This window comes from Heliangelus exortis, chromosome Z (assembly GCF_036169615.1).
Source record: "Heliangelus exortis chromosome Z, bHelExo1.hap1, whole genome shotgun sequence".
In the NCBI taxonomy this organism is placed as follows: Eukaryota; Metazoa; Chordata; class Aves; order Apodiformes; family Trochilidae; genus Heliangelus; species Heliangelus exortis.
In genome coordinates this window covers 30,650,376-30,669,644 of record NC_092454.1, presented here as the reverse complement: position 1 = coordinate 30,669,644, position 19,269 = coordinate 30,650,376, and the positions used below count along the sequence as shown (strand labels likewise).

Sequence of the window (19,269 nt, the reverse complement as noted above, 5' to 3'; positions counted from 1 at the left end):
AAGTAAATAATGAGGGGACAAGAGGAAGTGGTCTGAAGTTGTAGTAGGGGAGGTTTAGATTAGATATTAGAAAGAATTTCTTTACTGAAAGAATGGCCAGGCACTGGAACAGCCTGCCCAGGGAGGTGGTTGAGTCACCATCCCCGGAGGTATTTAAGAAATGTGTAGATGTGGCACTTCAGGGCATGCTATAGGGGCTGAGATTGTAGGGTTTTTGGGTTTTTTTCATTTGATGTATGGTTGGACTCAGTGATCTCAGAGATCCTTTCCAGCCATTACGATTCTTTGACTCTTAGCTATATTAGAGGTAGTGTTTATCCAGAGATTGGTCCAGGAGACATAGAAGGGAACAAAACCACCAATCATAGGTACCCCTTGTTCTCAGTGTTCAGGGAAATGAGTACAAATCCAGCAGCTGGACTTCATGCTTGTCTTAGCTATCTCCTCGGCCAAGCTGATGTGCATGTTCTTTTCCCAAGACATGTGAGGTGTGTTCATGGCATATGTTCCTAGTCATTAGTATTTGTATTGTCAAGTTCAACAGATCCATACTGTTTGGATGAGCATGACCTCTGATTAACTTTGGATGAGCATGACTTCTAATTAACTTTGATTCCGTACATAAATAAGGTAAAACCACTAAGCTAAATAGAGTTGCCACACAGAATAATACTCATAGTCCCTGGGGCTGTTGACCTCTAAAAAAGTAATACCCATTTCCCAGCACAATTCATAAACTGAAGTTAATTTCTAGAGAGTTTTTTCTTGCGTCCTTCTGTGGGCATTAATGTCTGCTATTCTTCAGGAGAAGCATCCTTCACTCTGGTGTAACGGATCAAGGATTGGATCCTGATCACCTTCAGTGTGATGTAAATGGTCAGAAAGGCAGTATAGTGTCCCTTCCACTGATCTCTTTGTTGGAAGTGATGCATGAGTAAATGCAAAGGTAGAGGACTTGTTGGTTCAGGTACCTGTGATGGGATAAGAAAATCCTCAACAAAGACAGCAGATAATCTTTCAACCTGGCCCAATTGGTGTGGCAAGGAAAAGCCACCTTTAAGAAGGTGTTAATTAATGGTTCCAACCCTTTCCTTACTTCTGATTTTCTGGGATACTGTTTCTTTCTTACTGGATGAGTTCCAGGTATTAACTCTATCTTAACAGGGGTCATGCTCCTTTCTCCTCATTCTTTCAAAGCTCATACCAGAGAAATTACTGATTTTATCACTGTGTCAGGAATGTTGTTTTCAGGTTCTTCAGCAGAAGATGCCTTGGTTCTCAGGTAAATACGTGACTTATATTTTCTGGGAAATACATAACTGCACAGAGTTCTCAGAAAAGGTTCCTTGAGCCTGCTGCACAAAAAATCAGATTGTAAAAATGGCAGGGTACATTCTGGCATATAGCAAAATGAATGTGTTAATTTCTTATTTCCAATTGTGCCTCCATCCGTTTCAGGAATGCCTTTAAAACTTGCTTTCCAGTTGTCCTGACAATTGATACTTCAATTGTACTTAAATGTCCCTTATGACTAGTAACTACTGCGTGTGCAGCTTCTCTAATAAAAATCTCAGTTATGTGTGTGGATTGGCTTATTGCACATTGGCTTATGGACTTCGCTTTTGTGACAATTTCAGAAAAACCTTAGTAGCTTATTGGGCCAAACAGCATGGTATTGAGTGGTCTATCATATCCCTTATCATGCACCAGATTCCAGGAAGTCATAACCGCTTGCTAAAATCCACCCTTAAAGCAATGGGTGGTGGAACTTTCAAAGACTGGGATAAAACTTTAGTGCAAGCCACCTGGCTAGTCAATACCAGGGGACTGACGAATCAAGCTAGACTTGCCCACTCACACTTCTTACATACAGTAGAAGGGGATAAAGTCCCCGTTGTACATGAAAGGAACCTGTTGAGAAAGGCTGCGTGGATTTCTTCATCCCTTGGGAAAGGCAAACCCATTCTACATGGCTGTCTCTGCTCCAGGCCCTGGACAATCTGGATCAGTGGGCAGAGGCCAGTTTGTCCAGGGTTTAACAAGCTGAAGTGTCAGGTTCTGCACCAGGGTCCACAATAACCCCATGCAATCCTATAGGCTTGGGAAAGAGTGTCTGGAAAGGTGCTAGGCGTAGAAGAATATATGGAGGTTGACTGACAAGCAGCTGAATATGAGCTGACAGTGGGCCCAGTGGCCAAGAAGGCCAATGGCATCCTGGTTTGTATGAGAAACAGTGTGGGTGGAAGTGACGTCAAAAAAGAGGCCAGCATGATCAATGGAAGGGGGTGCTTGATGAGCTTATCTTGATATGAATGCCTGTAGCCACAGGAGATGGGTATCACCAGTAGCAGATAACAATGAGTAGTTAAGCTTACCAGGACACCCTTCTCACAAAAGAACTTGCCAGGCAAGTATTGAGATGATAATATTGGTGTACTTGGAAGATATGCTAAATTTGCTTTTTTAATGTATAAAATGAGCCCAATTAGCTACTAAGTTTTTTCTGAAATTGTCAAAAAAAAAGCGAAGTCCATAAGCCAATGTGCAATAAGCCAATCCACACACATAACTGAGATTTTTATTAGAGAAGCTGCACACGCAGTAGTTACTAGTCATAAGGGACATTTAAGTACAATTGAAGTATCGAATGTCAGGACAGCTGGAAAGCAAGGGAATCAGAATGGATATTTTGATTCTTGGAATCACAATCTTCACTTGGAAATCACTGGAAAAGATAGGAAAATAGATAATTAAACAAATTGCTGGGTGTGTGACTATTTTCCAAAATATAGTAATAATGTAGGACCTTTAGTAGGGGTGCCAATTTCTTTTAAAACATCCTGGAGTAAATTACCTTCAAAATGGAGATATCTGGGATCCCCATCTTTCAGCCATTATCTGTAGTGTGATTGGTCAATGCAGTACAAAGAAACAAAAGAAACGAGAGAAAAAAGAAAAAGAAAAGAAAAAAAAAGAAGAAGAAACAGCAGGATGGATGGCTATCAGAATGTTCCAAAAGGTGGTGGATGGTATTGGTTATGTGAAAACGAAGTAGTAAAGGCTCTACTTGTGAATTAGTCAGGAACATGTACATACAGAGCAATGCCTCCAAATATCACAGTAATAAAAAGATAAAATGATGAGGATCAGAGTCCATGCTTCAGATAACCTTTTAAAAGGGTTGTTAAAGACCTTTAAAGGGTTTAAAAGACACACAAAATTTCACTCCTTTAGGAGACGGTTTATTCCTTGGCTTGGAGTAAGTGAATTAGAAAAGGTCATCATGAAAATTTCTTCACTTTTAGAATGAATTTGAAACAGAACTTCTGATGCTGTCTTTGCTTTACAAGAAGAGGTAGAAAAAGCTGCAAAATCAGCTACACAAAATAGGATGGCATTAGAGATGTTAGCCTCTCAAAGAGGCCTATACATGGAGATTAATACCAGCTGTTGTGTATACACAGGTAAGAATGGGAGAATTGATCCTGGTTTAAATGAAATTTGGCAACAGACTAAAATCCTACAAGAAATTCAAGGATAATGCACCTCTAGGAATCAAATAGGTTTGAAGATGGTTTATTTCCTGGTTCCTTGAATTAAGTCTTTGGCTCAAGAATTTGTTGATGTTATTGATAATAACCTCACTAGCTTTTTGTTTGTGTCTGTTTCTACAATTGAGCTGTAAATGTTGCTCAGCATTTGGGTGAGTAACTTGATGTACTTGATGAGAGAAGTAGACTTACTTAAAGGATATTCTTAAACAAGTCTTTAAGGGAGGAGATGATGCCAAAAAAAAGACAAGCCAGCATGATCAATCGAAGGGGGTGCTTGATCAGCTTATCTTGATGTGTATGCCTGTGGCCACAGAAAATGGGCGTCACAAGTAACCAATAACAATGAGTAGTTAAGCTTACCAAGAAGGACACCTTTCTCACAAAAAAACTTGCCAGACAAGTATTGAGATGATAATATTTGTGTATTTAGTAGATAAGCTAAATTTGCATTTTTTCATGTATAAAAGAAGCCTTGTTTTGTAAGGAAGGTGTGCTTGACCTGTGTGACTCCACTAAGTACCCAGTTTTGCACAAACCTGCAAAAAACGTCTCCTTCCTCAGCATAGCCTCCTTGTGTTTCAGGAGGTAACTTAAAATAGTAATAGCAGGAGTAGTGAAGTGATTGTTCCCCTGCAGTTGTCACTGATGAGGCCACAACTCAAATACTGTGTTCTGTTTTAAGCCTCCCACTATGGAGGTGCTGGAGGGGAGTCAAGGACAACAAAGCTGGTGAAGGGTCTGGAGAATAAGCTTTATGAGGGGTGTCTGAGGGACCTGGATTGTTCAGTCTGGAGAAAAGGAGGCTGGCTCTCTACAACTATCTAAAAGAAGGTCTAAGGGAGGTGGGGGTCAGCCTCTTCTCACTAGTGAAAAGCAGCAGGACAAGAGGAAATGGTCTCAAAGTTGTGCCACAGGAGGCTTAGGTATCAGAGGAAACTTCTTCACAGAAAGGGTTATTAAACACTGGAATAGGCTGCCCAAGGAAGAGGTTGAACCATCCCTGGAGGTGATTAAGACCATGTAGATGGGGTGTTTAGGAACATGGTTTAGCACTGAACCTGGTAGTTAGATGTAATGTTTGGTAAAGCCAGATTAATGGTTGGACTCAATGATCTCTAAGGACTTTTCCAACCAAAATTATTCTGCACTTCTGTGACACACATGGTGGGTGATGCAGCAGTGTGGGATATTTAGAAAGCAATGGATATGTAATGAACAATCCAGAAACAATGGGATTATTAATTTGTGAATCAGAGGCCTGTGCAAGTAGCAAACCTCAAGGATGTTACAAGCACAGCAGGCCTCAAGGATGTAGTGAAGAAACAAAGTTGTTAAAAGTCTGACGAAGGGTTCGGTGTGTACTAGAGGGAAATTTGGCTGAGAAAGCTACAGCTCAAATTGTACAACTGTATTTAAGTGCATAATGTAAATTTTTGTATTATAACTATATTGTCTATAGTTAAACATGGTAAGGAATTGGGTGTGGATTGTCCTGGTTTGAGAGGAACAGGATAAAAATTGCCTGTGCCCATACTAACTTGAGCTCACCCAGGATGCCAATCTGATGATGTGACAGTTACATGTGTGTGAGGGAGGAAACTATGAAAAGTTGGGCCAGATGACCCAAAAAAGAACAATCACAGTATTCTGTTCTTCCCATGGTGCTCAGTATAAAATGCTCACTGAAAAGCCTTTTCTGCCCTCTCAGGCTGGTGGAATGGCCAGGTTTGCTTTTGTTTGCCATCTTTACCTGTGCTGCTAGGGGTTTTTTTCCAACAAAGAACATAATTCATGAAGATAGGTCACCTTCTCCTGTCCCCCCAAGGACCAGTGCAGCTGCTCCAAGACTCCTTTGGACTGTCACAGAGACCCTGGACTCAGGCACATCCATCTGCTGCCAGGTCCACTGTGGGACTTTTCTGGTCAGAAAGGAGCTACCAACTAAGGAGCAGCGCAGGTTCCATGTTTATATATTTGTAATTCACAATCACCATTATTATTACTACATCCTTGCATACTCCATTAAACCTTCTCTATTCCTTAAAGTCTGCCTCTCCTTTCCCTTCCTATGTTCCTCTGGGAGGGTAGTGGCTGGATAACAGAGTCCTGCAGTTAGTGGCTAAAATCACGACAATGTTGTAATAGAAAAGCCATACCATGTTATGGTACTATGTTTGCCAAGCTTTACTTTGAAGAAGTTCCCATTTGATTCATTGCGGCAGATCAGGCCACAGCTGTTCACACATTTTCACTGTTAAAATAATTACTTATCAGAGGAGTGCAGAATTCTACTGTTACCCATTTTGTTGCCAGTCTTAAGGTGTGAATGGCCCTTTGATTGGATCATGTACGAAACTGCTGACGTAGGATTTGGTAGCACTGTAGTAATGTCTACAGATAGTTTTTACTTTATCCTCTCCTACGATTACGGGCTTAAGCAGAGCTTCCTCTGAAAAGTTCTGATACACATTACTAAATTTACTCGCGTTATTTTCATTAATTAAAAAAGCTTTTCCGTGACAGTTAATCTTCTTGCTGCTTCTCCTCTAGATTTCTGCAGATTTAGCACTACTGGTTCTGAAGATGACATCTATCTGTGGGGTAGTGATTGCTGCACAACAGTTCCGAATACTTGCAGGTTTTCCATAACCTTCCCTCTCAGCCATTGTCTGTCAGCCCACTGGAAGCCAGAATCTGGGAGTACCCAGTTCAACACGACTACGTAGAGAGCATGTAATCAGTGCTTTTGTTCAGATAAGATTTTTGCACAGTGGTCCCCAACCCGCTTTTCTGCTTCACTTTTCCATAGGGGACAAGAACACAAGGATTTACAGGAATCCTTTTAGGTTCCAAAGGAACTGCTCCTTTATCTCAGTGTCCGCCTGTCTCCCTTGCGACAGTAAGACAGGTTTAGTGCAAAGTGCAATCTTTTGCTTTTCTTTCGATTACCACGATCGAGAGCCTCCTACTTACATGTCGGGTGAAATGCTAGATGGCTTTGAGAGCCTGCACGCTACTTGGCTTCTCTGTAGAAATACGACCACCCCCACTTTCTCAGAACACTTTAACAGTACCCGCGGGTCGGAAGAGGACCGGGGACAACACTGAAACCCACTGGGAAACACACGCCGCCCGCCATGGCGCCGGGCCCCGAGTCCCGCCCGGGGAGGAGGCGCCGGTGGTGCGCGGCCCCGCCGCTGCGGCCCGCCCGTGAGGCGGCGCTGGGCGCGTTGCGGAGCGTGAGCGGGCGGGGCGGCGCGAGAGCCGCCCGCCGCCCCAGGGCCAGGTAGGCCGTGTTCCCAAGCAGCACGGCACTCTTCCGTTCGTCCGTTCGCTCGTTCGCTCCCTCGCTCGTCTGTCTGCCCGCCGGAAGGCTCCGGAGCGGCCCGCGGCACGGCCCTCAGGGTGAGTAGCAGCCCGCTGGCGACGGCATCAGGGGAACCGCAAGCGTCAGCTGCCGGCGGCGGCTGTGACGGCGCAGGCGCCCTGGAATCGGCGTCGGCGGGCGGGGCGGGGGAGTGCGTCCTCCTCTCCTGTCGCAGTTCGGGAGGCGCAGTGCGCCCGCGCGGTGGCGGAGGGGGCCGGGCGGAAGAGGAGGGCGGGGCCGGGCCCCGTGTTTTGAACGGCTTGATGCGGTGGCTCATTATTTGGCAGGAAGGTGAGGAGGCCTCTATCCTGGCGGCGGAGCTCGCGTAGGGAGAGGGGGATCCAAATGTGGCAGAGGCGAGCAGGAGGCAGTGGCGGCGGAGGGGGGCAAACGAGACAAGGGGAGCGGCCGTTCCCGCCGCTGCTGCAGAGGAGCTGAGTGGCCCGGCGAAGCAGGGGGCTGCGGCAGCGGCTGCAGCGCTGGCCCCCTCGGGCCGGCCGGCCGCTCGCCCGCCTGCCTGGCACCCTCGGGCCCCTGTCCCGCCGGCAGGTGAGCAAGTAGCGGAGGCGAGGGGGGGGGGAGGGGAAGAGCGCAGCGCGTTGCGCCGCCCTTGGCCTGGCCCGGCCCAATACCGGGCAGAGCCAGAGGGAGTCGCTGTGGGGGGAGCCGGGTCCGGAGCCGCCGCTCCCAGCCTAGCCTTTCCCCCTCCCCCGGGGCTGACATTATGTATCCACTCGCGGCGTGTCTGGCCTGCGCCACCCCCTCCACCCTCGTGTGGCGTCCCTGTCGTCCCGCCCCTGCTGCCTGCCTGAGTGGCTCGCCGGGAAGCCACGGGAGGCGAGCTGCAGCGGGGCCCGCAGTGCCTCGGCTGCCTGGCAACCCCCATACTTCTGGGATCTGGGGGCTCCCGCCCTCCCCTAGCACGGGGGATCCCTGTCGACATCCACCGTCTATCTCCTGACAGAGGGGAGGGGTCGGAGTCCCCCCCTTCTTTCCCCACTGCGGAGCTATTGTATGTGCGCTGGGGCCCGCTGAGGGGCTGCCGGCAAGTAAGCCCTCCCCCATCGATAGTACACGCCGGGAAAGGCGGAGGTGTGGTGGTGGTGGGGAAGCGTGTGCCTCGGCCCTCATTCCCCAGCCGCTGGACAGCGGGACGAGGGAAGGCGTCAGTGTGGTGGCGGCGGGGCCGGTGGCGCGGGGGTTGCGGGGGCCGCCGCCCGGTCCGGCAGCCGCAGGGTCACGGGCAGCGCTGCCGCGGCGTGAGGCAATCCGCGCGCGCGTGTGTGTGCGCGCGCCTGTGTGCGGTCTCCGCTCGGGCTGCGCCGGGATCCTTTGTCTGTTGCTGCCGCCGCTTTCCCCTCCCTCCTCCCCTCCCTCCGTTCATCCCTTCCTCCCTCCGTCCCTTCCTTTCTTCCTTTCTTCCTTCCTTCCTCCCTCCCTCCCATCCCCCTCCCTTCCTTCCCTCTCTCCGTGCCTGCCTCTTCTCCCTCCTCGTCTTTCTCCCTCCCTTCGTTCCCCGCTCTCCCAGACTCCAAGCGCTGCTGCAGCTGCAGGTTTGTAAATATTGGACCAACACACACACAACATGGCTGACGCTCGCCCTGCTCCTTCACCAGGGTCTCCGCCATCTCCCTCTGTCTCCGTTGCTTAGCCTCTCCTCCGTTTAGGCTTTTGTTTCTTCAACCTCTCCCCTCATCTCCCATCCAAAAAAAAAAAACAACCCAACAAAAAAACCCACCCAAAACTAAACCAAACAAAAAAACCCCCAAAGCAACAACAAAAAAAAAAAAGAGGAAAAAACAGTTCACCATTCTTATTGCGCGCATGGCGGGATTTCAAGGGTAAGGATCCTCGCTTTGGAAGCTTTCTCCTTTCGTTTTGCTGTTTAAAACTAAAATGAAACCTAAAATCAGAGGGGATTTGGGAAACCTGGCAAGGCCTGGGGCGAGGGAGGCAGGGAGGCAAGGAGGGGGGAACTGGGTGAGCCCCGCTGAGAAAGGCTTGATTGGAATGTGTGGATCTTTTTTTGGGTGGGGGGAGGCTGATGCACCGGAGTGTTAGCAGAGATTGAATACTGAATTACACTTGCAGAATGAGCTAGGGCCGTTTCTTTAATTTTAGGACTTAGTTCGGTATAAAGTATCGACTCAGCACAGTCACATTAAAATAATCTTAAACCATGTCAGAATAAGCATTGTGTAGGTGAAAACCATAGTATAGGCTTTTTGGATTTCTTTTGTATTGCCTGTACCTCCTTGTCAGGAACTTAAACTGCTGGCACATCATGGGATAGAAAACTGGAATTAACACTTGTCAGGTCTTTGTGTTGCTAGCTTTCTGTCACAGATTGATTTGCCCTTATGATGACAATAGCACAAATGGAAGCATTTCCTTTTTGCTGAAAATAAAAGCTGCTCAGATTTGTTTTTTGTAAAAAAGGCTTGGCATCAGAACTCATGTGAGCTCCCAAAGTGAAACAAGGGAGTGTGCTTCTGACCTCCTAACGCAAGACGAATGTTCACTTCAATACCCCCCTGACTCAGTTATTCAGAGCACCCCCTTCTGGCTTCGATGAATATTGATGAATATGGCTTATTTTGCATGCTTATGACGTAAAACAAAAATAGCATTTTAAGGTAGTTTGTTGGGCATATCTACAGTGATCTGTGGAATAGATTTATATATAGGTTGTAACATCGAATGAATTCAGAAGGTGCAAAAATGCAATGCTTCGTGCTGCTTTTTAGAGGTATTACTATATCTCATACTAAATGTTTCCTTTTTCAAGGATTATATATAAAGACACAGTCTTTATTTAGTCGTATTCATATGGATTGCTGTTGCTGCTGTTACTGTATGAACACTGCCCTGAAGTAACAAATGTTCTCCCTGTCGTCTTTGTCTGCTTTGCTGTGGAAGCTTCTAGTGGAGAAACACTAACATAGCAAAATCATACAGCTTTAACTGAGAGAGTTCTAGCACTGAAGCATAGTATTTATTTCTGAGGATCACATATTAATACCTTTTTCTGCTGCTTTCCCCATCTCTTTTAACAAGTGTTGATTAACCAGAGATGAGGAGAAAATAATTATAATAATGAGCTTACAATAAGGTAAATTTTGAAGGGAGTCATCCCAAGTTATAAGATCATTTTGGAATGTGTATCTACGTCATGCCTCCTGAACCAGCTGTACTGCTTCTAGGTGGAAGAGCTCAAGCAACTACTGGTAGATTCCTGTAGCAGTCAGTTACCTTGTTTTTGTTTTTGTTTTTTTTTTTTTTTTTCATTCAGCAATCTGAAGGCAAGATTGGTAAAGCTTCTGGAACAGTTTTTACCAGTTGTAGCTAATTAGACATTCATTATGATAGCCAACAAATTTTTAAATTACAGCTCTTACTGAAAGTGTGAAACAGGTATGAAATATGAGGGTTCTCTTCCCTCAGAACAGGCCTTTGGATACTTAGCTGATCCTTTGGCTAAGTGCAAATTAAAATAAACAGGTCATCTATAACAGATCTGTTTAAACAATTAATCACTTAGGAAGAGTCATGTTTCTTAATTCTATGTTGCAATTTAGTTACTGGAAGTGAATTTTCTTATGTAAATACATCTTTCTCTCATCAGCTTCCTGAAATTTCTTGTGTATAGCATCTTGTTTATTGTACCTTCTTGTAATTTTGCTTCTTTCTATGATATTTACAAGGTATTCCTTTATTTTTCGGTTATGTTTATTACTTGGTCAAAAATCAATATTGTGATTCTTAGTATTCCATTAGGAGCTGATCTAGTTGGAGGATTTGCCACTTTTTGTGGCTTTGGTACCACTATGTGAAGATACTCCATATTTTTTGTCATTGTGGGTAGTGCTAGACTGTTTAACCAAATTTTAAAAAAACCAAACAGGTACTAGTAGAATTTTCTTTTCTGGAACTGTTCACTTTTCCCACATTGGGAGGTGAGACTGAGAAAGAAGACTGCAAAAAATTCATTCTTGGTGCACAGGTCACTCCCAGATGTTAGGAATTGAGTAATTTTTTTTTTAATAAGAACTTACCAATTTTTAATCAAGTCACTAATGATTCAGTGTAATTTTAAACACTTTAGTAATTACTAAGTAGAATTCAAAGTACCAATAGTAGTAAATACTTACAGTTGAATTTGTACTTTGATACTTTTTGTATATGTTTTTGATCTGAGTAGTATTCTTCCATTCGACTTCTTACCCTGTCTTCTCTTGCTATCTGTTGCCAAGCTGCACTCTTTGACATGTTCAGATCTGTAAACATCTAGCTGATGCAATAGCTGTTTCAATGTTTCTTTTAATGTAATGGATTACTTGCTTAATGCTTGATGAATTAAAGATTTTTAGTAAGATTCAATTTTTTGTAGAAAAAGACTTTTCTAAATTTAGCCTGTTGCTGTAAACTTGTCATTCTTTCATTTTGGTTTTTCTTGCCTCCTTTCCTTCCATTTCCCAGGTATGATCAAACTTAACTCCATGGTGTGGTGACTGACCGCTCTTCCTTTCCCCTGTTAGCAGTTCTTGACCCTGTGGTGTGCACCAACAGGATGCCTGTGCACCATAAAAACATGTAAACATCACTGACTCAAACTGCAAGCATGCATCACAGAGGGTGTCTGACTCCAAAAGAGGAAATCAAGCGCTCTTGGTGAAAAAGCAGTTGGCCTTTATAGTTTATAGTTTGAATTTGGATCACAGTTGGAAGTAATTGTGCATAGGTAAGGCAGCCTTTCTCTATAAAAGGTGATTTTAGGGCATAGGTAGTTGTGGCTCTCATTAGTGCAGTGATATCCCTGATCAGAGATACTTGACTGTATGACATTGCCAGTTGCCATAATGGCAATCTTGAGTGTTTTCTATATTGTTATAGTTCTTTCTACTATTAGGTTTTTATATGTCCTTATGCAGGAATATCTAAATAAAATTAGATCTAACATAGCCATTATTAATCACTATTTCGTCTAGATGCTAATAAACCTATATATATATATATATTGGTAATCCTGATATTACACTGGTTTAATTATCATCCTACTGGATCTCAGTGGGTACTTTGGTCTTATATCCCATTTTCAACCGTTATTCTGTGGACATGGCTTTGGTATCATGTATACCCACTGAAAACACTTGGGCAGGACTAGGGCGGCCACATCTGGGTATCACACCAAGGTTATAATTGCTCTGCTGGAGTATAACCCAGCCTTTGCAGCCTGAACCTTAAACCAATGCATAACCCCTTAGGGTATTCAGGTTAGGACAGATGGTATCGCTTAAGAATATGTTTTGTAGATGACAGTGCAACATGGTTTAAAAAACATGGTTTAAAAAACATCTTTTGAAAGCTGTTCACTTAAGGTGAAGCAAGAGAGGTAATAATTATTGCAGCAAATTATTTCCTTTTTTATGGTTAGATAGCTTATTTCTCATACCAGGTATGAGAGTATTTTTGTTTTTCACATTTTCCTTCTCTTCCTATTGGGTGGTTTTATGATTGGAAGGTCAATTTTGATATTTCTTGGCACTCATCAAGAAATGAGTACTTTCTGTGTATCAAGATGTATCCCCTTTGCTATCCAGATAATGCATAGGTGTCAGCATGCCACGTGACTTTAAGGAATTCGGAATATGACCTTCCTTGTATAAATGTGCACTCTGCTTCATCTATATGTCTGGGACATGGATGAGTGTTGTGTTTCTTGAAACAGTGAAGTTATCTGATTTTTATTACCTGTGAGAAATTGATTTTGGACACAAACCGGCCTCATCACTTACATTTCAAACAACGGTGAAATAATTGAGTTCCCACTTAGCTGCTTTCAACATATGGTGCTTGCAGTTAACTTTCTGTTGTAAACTGAATTCACTGATGGCATGTGGAATTCAGGAGGTAAATTGATTTGCCTGTCAGGTTGTTGAGGAATGGTTCTACAAATCCAGAAAAACTTTGTTTCTTTCCTGTAATGTATGTTGTAGAACTGCCTTAAAATATGCTGTGTAAGGTCTTGTTTGACTTGCTTATTTAAAACCTTTATTGAAAAGGTTCCACAAAATGCTGAAGTATATAGAAATTATTGCCATTACCTGTAGTTATTGCTGGCCTTAACTGTTACCTAACTGTCCTCTAAATCTTTGCCATTACTGCAAGAAGTTATAGAGGTATCTTCTGTTTTTTTGTTTTGTTTTTTGGTTTTTTTTTGAGATCTGTTTGCAGAGTAAGAACTACTAACAAGTGTACTGTAAGCTCTTTCAAGTAGGTTTTTATACTCTTTAATAAGACTATGAAGTGTATAAAGCCAAAGTACTGATTAGCTCTTTTTTTTGTGGTGTTTTGTTTCCATTGTTTTTTTCATATTTTTAAAATACTATTGTTGAATGTTCCCCTACGGTACTCAAGGTTTGCACCCAGAAGTACTAGTGAGAGTAGATACTTACTGCAAAAGCAGTTCTGTGGATTTCAGTGACTTAGTAAATACTTCCAACAGAATCATTGCTGAACTTATATGGTGGTTTCAACAAACTGTATTTTAGTTATTCCTTTGTTTTGTGTTTTTCATTAGCTCACCAGTTCTCACATTGCTGACTTACAGTTGCTATGCACAGGTCTTTGAAGTTCTTGCAGTCTTTGAAGTTTCACTTCACCACAGGCCTAGCTGAATCCAAGTCCTGTTCTCTGACTGTGTTGTAGCTTGTAGTGTCCTTCTGTGAGTGCCAGCTACCTCAGCTGAAGGGCCCTGAGTCCAGTCACCACAGCTGCCTTTCTTGAGTGATTGGTGGTGTGTGGAACCTAACTGTTCTGAATGCAGGTTTCCAGAGTTGTTGCTTTTTAGTGTGAGGTTGCTGGGGAGCCTGCCTGGTGAAGTCCTGCAAGTTTGGAAGTGATTTAGAATGAAAGTGCTTCTGCAAAATGTTTTGCTTTCTCTAAGGTCAGTGGAGGGTCTTCCATCCTTCTGTTTTCAGAGAGTCTTACTAATGGTTAAGAGGTTGTCTTGAATCCTGAGATCCCAGTATTGGCAAAGTGATTGGAACTTCCTGGAGTAGCCTATTAAGAAACTTCCGTCTGAATGTGTACCTAAGAGCCTGTTTTGGGTTTTTCTTTTTTCTCTTGGTGGTGTTTTGTTTTCTCTCCTAGATCCCTGTTAGAGCAGAGCAATTAATAAACACAGTGAACTTGAATCTTGCTTAAGATTACTATGCCTACTAGGTGGCAAAATGTAACATAACCTGACAATTTAATGTCCACCACTGATCCTGCTGCTTAGAGTAATACTACTGTACTCTGATGTGGCCAGTTGTATAAAATTAAGGAGTAATAACCTTGATATTTTTCCAGTAATATTTTTACATACTCTAAACTATAATAAGGTCTAGGTGGTTTGTGCCATCATGCAGAGGTCTGTGAGATGTCACTTGAGTAAACTTTAATTTGACTTTCTTTCAGAACCTTTTTTTTTTCCTTTCTTTTCCTCTGAACTTGTATTAATCCAGTTAAAATGTAAAAATGAACTTTGCTAGGTCATAATCTCTTACCCTAAGTGAGCAAGAACTAAAAGATTATAGAGGTGAGACTCATGGTATTTATTAAAGTAAAACAGTTTCTTTTGTTGGCAAACTATTTTTCCTAATTTAGTATTTGTTTGTCATGCAGATAAATACCACACACGTTCTCTTCACTGTCTCCTCACACCACTCACACACTCTCTCCTACTATCTGGGGAATGGGGGAAGAGACTTGGGAAGGTAGAGTTGGAGAGCCTTGTGGATTGAATTACAAAATCTAGTAATGGAAAAAAAAAGCCATTGTCTTTATGGTGAAAGATGACACAAGTTCATTAATGGCTGTTTTGCCATCAGTGGAACTGCAGTTTTGTGAGATGCCTGGTTGACATTCATGCTTTGACTAGAGTGTATTTTAAAAATAGCTTAACAGTAAAAGCTGCCTTTCAGAGAAATGTGACTGTTTAGTGCATTTAGGGTTAAGGAGTAAGCAGGTGTTTGATGCACCTGGAAACCACAGGCTGTTGGGTACTTATGATTGGTGTCACGTTGGTTGAGGAAGGAAGCATTCATAGTTGCTGTCCTTGTCCATCACTCTCTCAGCTGCTGGAGGAAAAGGCTTCTCCAGGACTGAATAAGGATAAAAACATATTTTAGTCCCTAGACAGCAGAACGGCACCTTGGATGAATCATACATCACCTTTTTTTGCATCTCATGTTTTGTTAGTAAAAGCATAGTTATTGTTAGGTGCAGAGACAGAAAGGGCAAGTGGCCTTTTAAGTCTCCTAACTACTGAGGTTGAAGGAGATATTCTGTCCTCAGTTGCACCCGTGTGTATCCTGTGCTTTATATGGAAAAAGATGAGATAAATCTGTTAAATCACAGAGGACATGTGTCGCTATTAATGATGGATGAAAATTATATTTTTAAATTGTAATATCTTGCTGTGACTTTGGAGAGGAAACAGGTGAAAAAGCCATTGCAGTAAAAATAGTAGTTTTAGGCTAGATGCTTGAATTAAGAATTAAATTTATCTGTATTTTTTTTGGTTTTGTTTTCCCCATACGTAGGAAATTAATTGAAGGAGGAAAAGTGGGGGATGAGACTTTGCTGTGAATAAACAACCTAGTTTTCTGTCACACTTAGGCTTTCTATGAGACTTTGGGTGATGGTGACACAAGGTTAAATATGAAGTTGAAATCAGCATAAAAGGCAGCAGTGTATTTGTCTGTTCTTGTGCATGGTCTGTTTATCTGTAGGGCAGGTTTTTATAAAGCCTAACCTGCTTTTATGGGGAACAACATCCTGCCTTGACATCCTGTTTTCTTTGGAAGATAGATCACCATTTCACTCTTTGAATTTCTTTTCATCTTCTCTGCTACTTCATTGCATGCACTCAACCTTGTTTCAAGTACTATAATACAATTTAATCCTCTGCAAATAACGTATCTGCATTTCCAAAAGGAATGGGTATATTTGTGGGGTGCTTACTACTAATACCTAACTGGCATTTGTGTTATTATTACTATTAATTACTATTTAAGTATATTAATGTAGCAACTATTGCTGATTATCATTTATTATTAAGTATTTTAAATATTATCAAACAGTGAGGACATACAATTAAATGTTAGTGAATCAAGTTCAGGTCAGATAGTTTTCTGGAGAGAAAATTAGATTATGAAGCTAGAAAGATAAGTCTACCTTCACCCATGGCTTCTACTGACAGTTTTCACTCTGACGTCCTAACTTGACTATTTACTTCTCATCTCATAAATTTGTGCTGAGTGCATAATTTCAGAGCAGGGTAATTGATAAGAGCGTTTTATCAAAGTCTAAGAAAGGAAATGGTCTGTGTTTATATTGAAGAGTGACCCAGGTTAATACCTCTGATTCATTAAGCACTGTTATGATTGTAGTTGCCATGGTGTTCATTATGGGAGAAGTTTAGGCACGCCTGTCTCAAATTCATGAATAGATGGGCTCATAGCACAGCTTATCGTAGTTCTGGCTGTTTACATATCTAATGTGTGTAACTTGGCTCTTCGGAGTATTTTGTGGCCTCCTTTTGTTTTGTTTTGTTTTTTTGTTTTAAATTCTAAGTTACTACTTAAATGTCAATCTCCTTTTTGGTTACTAAGATTGAGGCATATAACAGTTATATATTGACTTTCTAATCAGTGTTGTCAGTAGTAGTTTTCCCAATATGAACTTCGAATCCTCAAGTGTTTTGTCTGCTTTTAAGGCTGATAGGAAGCACAGGTTGTCTAATTACTTGGCTTACTTCCCCTTCACACTGATTTTGGTTCCTTCTGTCACACTCCACAAATTGGTGGTCTGCCACTGCTCATCTTGAAGATTAACAGTGATTGTATCATGACTGAATCATACAGCTGTAGAAATTGGATATAAAACTTTTAAGAATCAATGATTTTTGAAGCATGAACTGTCATCTCTGAACACCGGAGACAAAATCTACTTTGGACCTTCATTAATAAAGTTGTAGAATCCTGCTACATTAGAGAGAAGAAAAAGGTTAAAAGTATGTCAGTAAAGTATTTGCTCTTGCAAAACTGTGTCTGTGATCACAGCATGTATGTCCAAGAAGAATGTCTTACAGTCAGTAGACTATGGATGAGCTAAAAAGCTTGAAAGTGGTCTGTCAAGTGGCAAATTAATTTTTTTCCCATCCAGTTTAAAGTATGATACAAAACTTACACCTTCCAACATGGAGGGAAAGCCTGTAGCAGCATTGCTAGCCTGGATTGTCACTTCAAAAAAATCATCCTGCTTCCTGAAGAGTTTGTTTTGTCATGATTAATTAAACTAGCGGACTTAGCTAAGTGCAGTAACTTAGCCACTCCATTACCTTCTAATATCAGTGTTAGTTATGGTTGCCCTGGGCTTGCTCTTCCAGGTAGTTGGGTTGTTTCTTTTTACTTGAAACAATGTTACTCAGGCTTACAAAATAGCAATTAAAGGTAGGTTAAAATAGAGGCTGCTGACCTAAGTGTTCAGAGGCTGTGAAGAGAGAGGCATAAGCAGGGAGCACAGCAATGCCTTTTTCAAATACACATTTCCTTCTCTGTTTTCCAAAGACTCTTGTTTTTTAACTGGTAGCAAACGAAACTAAGTAAGCTTGCTTGCCAATATAATTTATTACATTATATTAACTTAATTTACAATAAATTACTTCTTAATTTATATTAAATTAATGAATACAATAGTTTATTACAGTAAATTATTTAGGTCAATTCCATCTGTAAAATCATGAGTTAAGATACAAATGCTTGCATTATAGTATGCAATACCTGCATATTAAGTGAACTTAAAAGTTCACTTAATTGACTATAACATGGTAGCAAGCTTATAACTTGTACAGTAATAAGATGCTGCTGTTGTATCCTGGGCAGAGTTATTATTGTGCTTGTTTTTTTCAGTTCAGGGTAGGGAAGGTAGCTACCTATAAGTAAGGAGACACTGAATTGCTTCATGTTTGCAATGACGCAAAAGTGTGAGACTCAAGGTAATTGCACCAGCCTGTGATCGCTCTTTCTTGGTGTCTGTGTATGTTCGTGCCCTGACTAAGGTAATTTGCAGTACATTGAACAATTAGAAGATAAAATTTACTTTTGGATAAAGGGATGATGAGAACATTCTCCATGCTTTGCATAAACACTAAGTCTCTTTTTCATATTTTTTATAAAAGCTTTATCTTGTAAGAATTATTTAATAGTGGAGGGCTGTGCATTTACTAAATAATCAACGAGTAAGTTGAAACATAGACAAGGTTTAGATTAAGTAGTTTTGCATTTTCTGTAAGAGGAATTATGTGAATGCTTTAAAATGTCATTGTGCTTCAGAGGCCTGGTATGGTGTAAAGAAAAAGGGAGAATTGTAGGAATGTGGTGAAAAGAAATTAAATCATTTTAATATTACAAAGTGATAAATTTTACCATTGTCTTTAAGGCTGTTTGGCTTACCCATGCTGCTTGAGGGAAGAGCAAGCCAGAGCTCTGAAACAGCTTTTAATGTTCTTCATGCATGTGTCTATTTTTCTGATACCAAACGTGTGCATAATATTGCAGTAAAGGATGTGTTATTTTTTCAAAATTAGTTTTCCTATGCCAAAGAATGCCTGAAAAGCTTGTGTATGTATGAATGTTTCACTTGCTTTTCTCAGCTGTTGCAAAGGAAACTGACTATAAACTTTTCTTTTATTATTTAAAAATATGTAAGTGAATTAATTTAGAACTTAAAATTTTGTTTTGACAAGCACATTCTATTTATTTTTGTTAAGCTGATGTAAGCTCACTGGGCACTTCTGTTATTTCATCTTTAGCTTCATTCCTGTTTAGTAGAACACCCAGTTGTCCTGGTGTAAGCCAGAAGAAAGCCAGTTTTATTCCTAGTAATTTTACTTTGTTAAGTCTTTTCTAACTACAGGCTGAAATTAACAGTATGTTTTTCAGTCAGTGTTGGCTTCTGGGACTGATAATGCTTAATGTTTATAGTTATTTCATGGAGAACAGTAAGCAGAACCACAGAACTACTTGGTTCTGCTAAACTTCTTGTTCCCGAAATAAAAGGGAGGAAAATCATCTGCAGCCCTCTTGAGGGTATAAGTTGACCAGACAGGTGACCAGAAATGACGAAACTAAGTGTGCATTATACATTATAAAGCTGAGGAATCACTAGAGTCAGCCTTCAGTGACTGCTGTCCTGGGACGATTCTGTTCATGTGCCTTTGATACCAGACTGTGTGTTCTTGAATCCAGCTCCCATCTGCCCAGGACCCCAGTCCAGGGCCTGTTGTGCAGCTCCAGTGGT

General features: G+C 41.7%; 1 protein-coding gene across 4 annotated transcripts in view; it reads left to right on the top strand.

Annotated features, from left to right (window-relative positions):
* The first annotated feature begins 6,818 nt into the window (after positions 1-6,818).
* The window catches only part of SPIN1 (spindlin 1), a 50,138-nt gene continuing 37,687 nt past the window's right edge, over positions 6,819-19,269 (top strand). The window contains exon 1 of one of the 4 annotated variants that reach the window (XM_071732037.1): positions 6,819-6,959. The gene's annotated coding sequence lies outside the window, so the exon portion shown is untranslated. Of the gene's footprint in view, positions 6,960-7,107; positions 7,213-7,328; positions 7,471-8,501; positions 8,763-19,269 lie in introns of those variants that run through there. The other 3 variants (XM_071732036.1, XM_071732035.1, XM_071732038.1) reach the window with 3 other exon arrangements.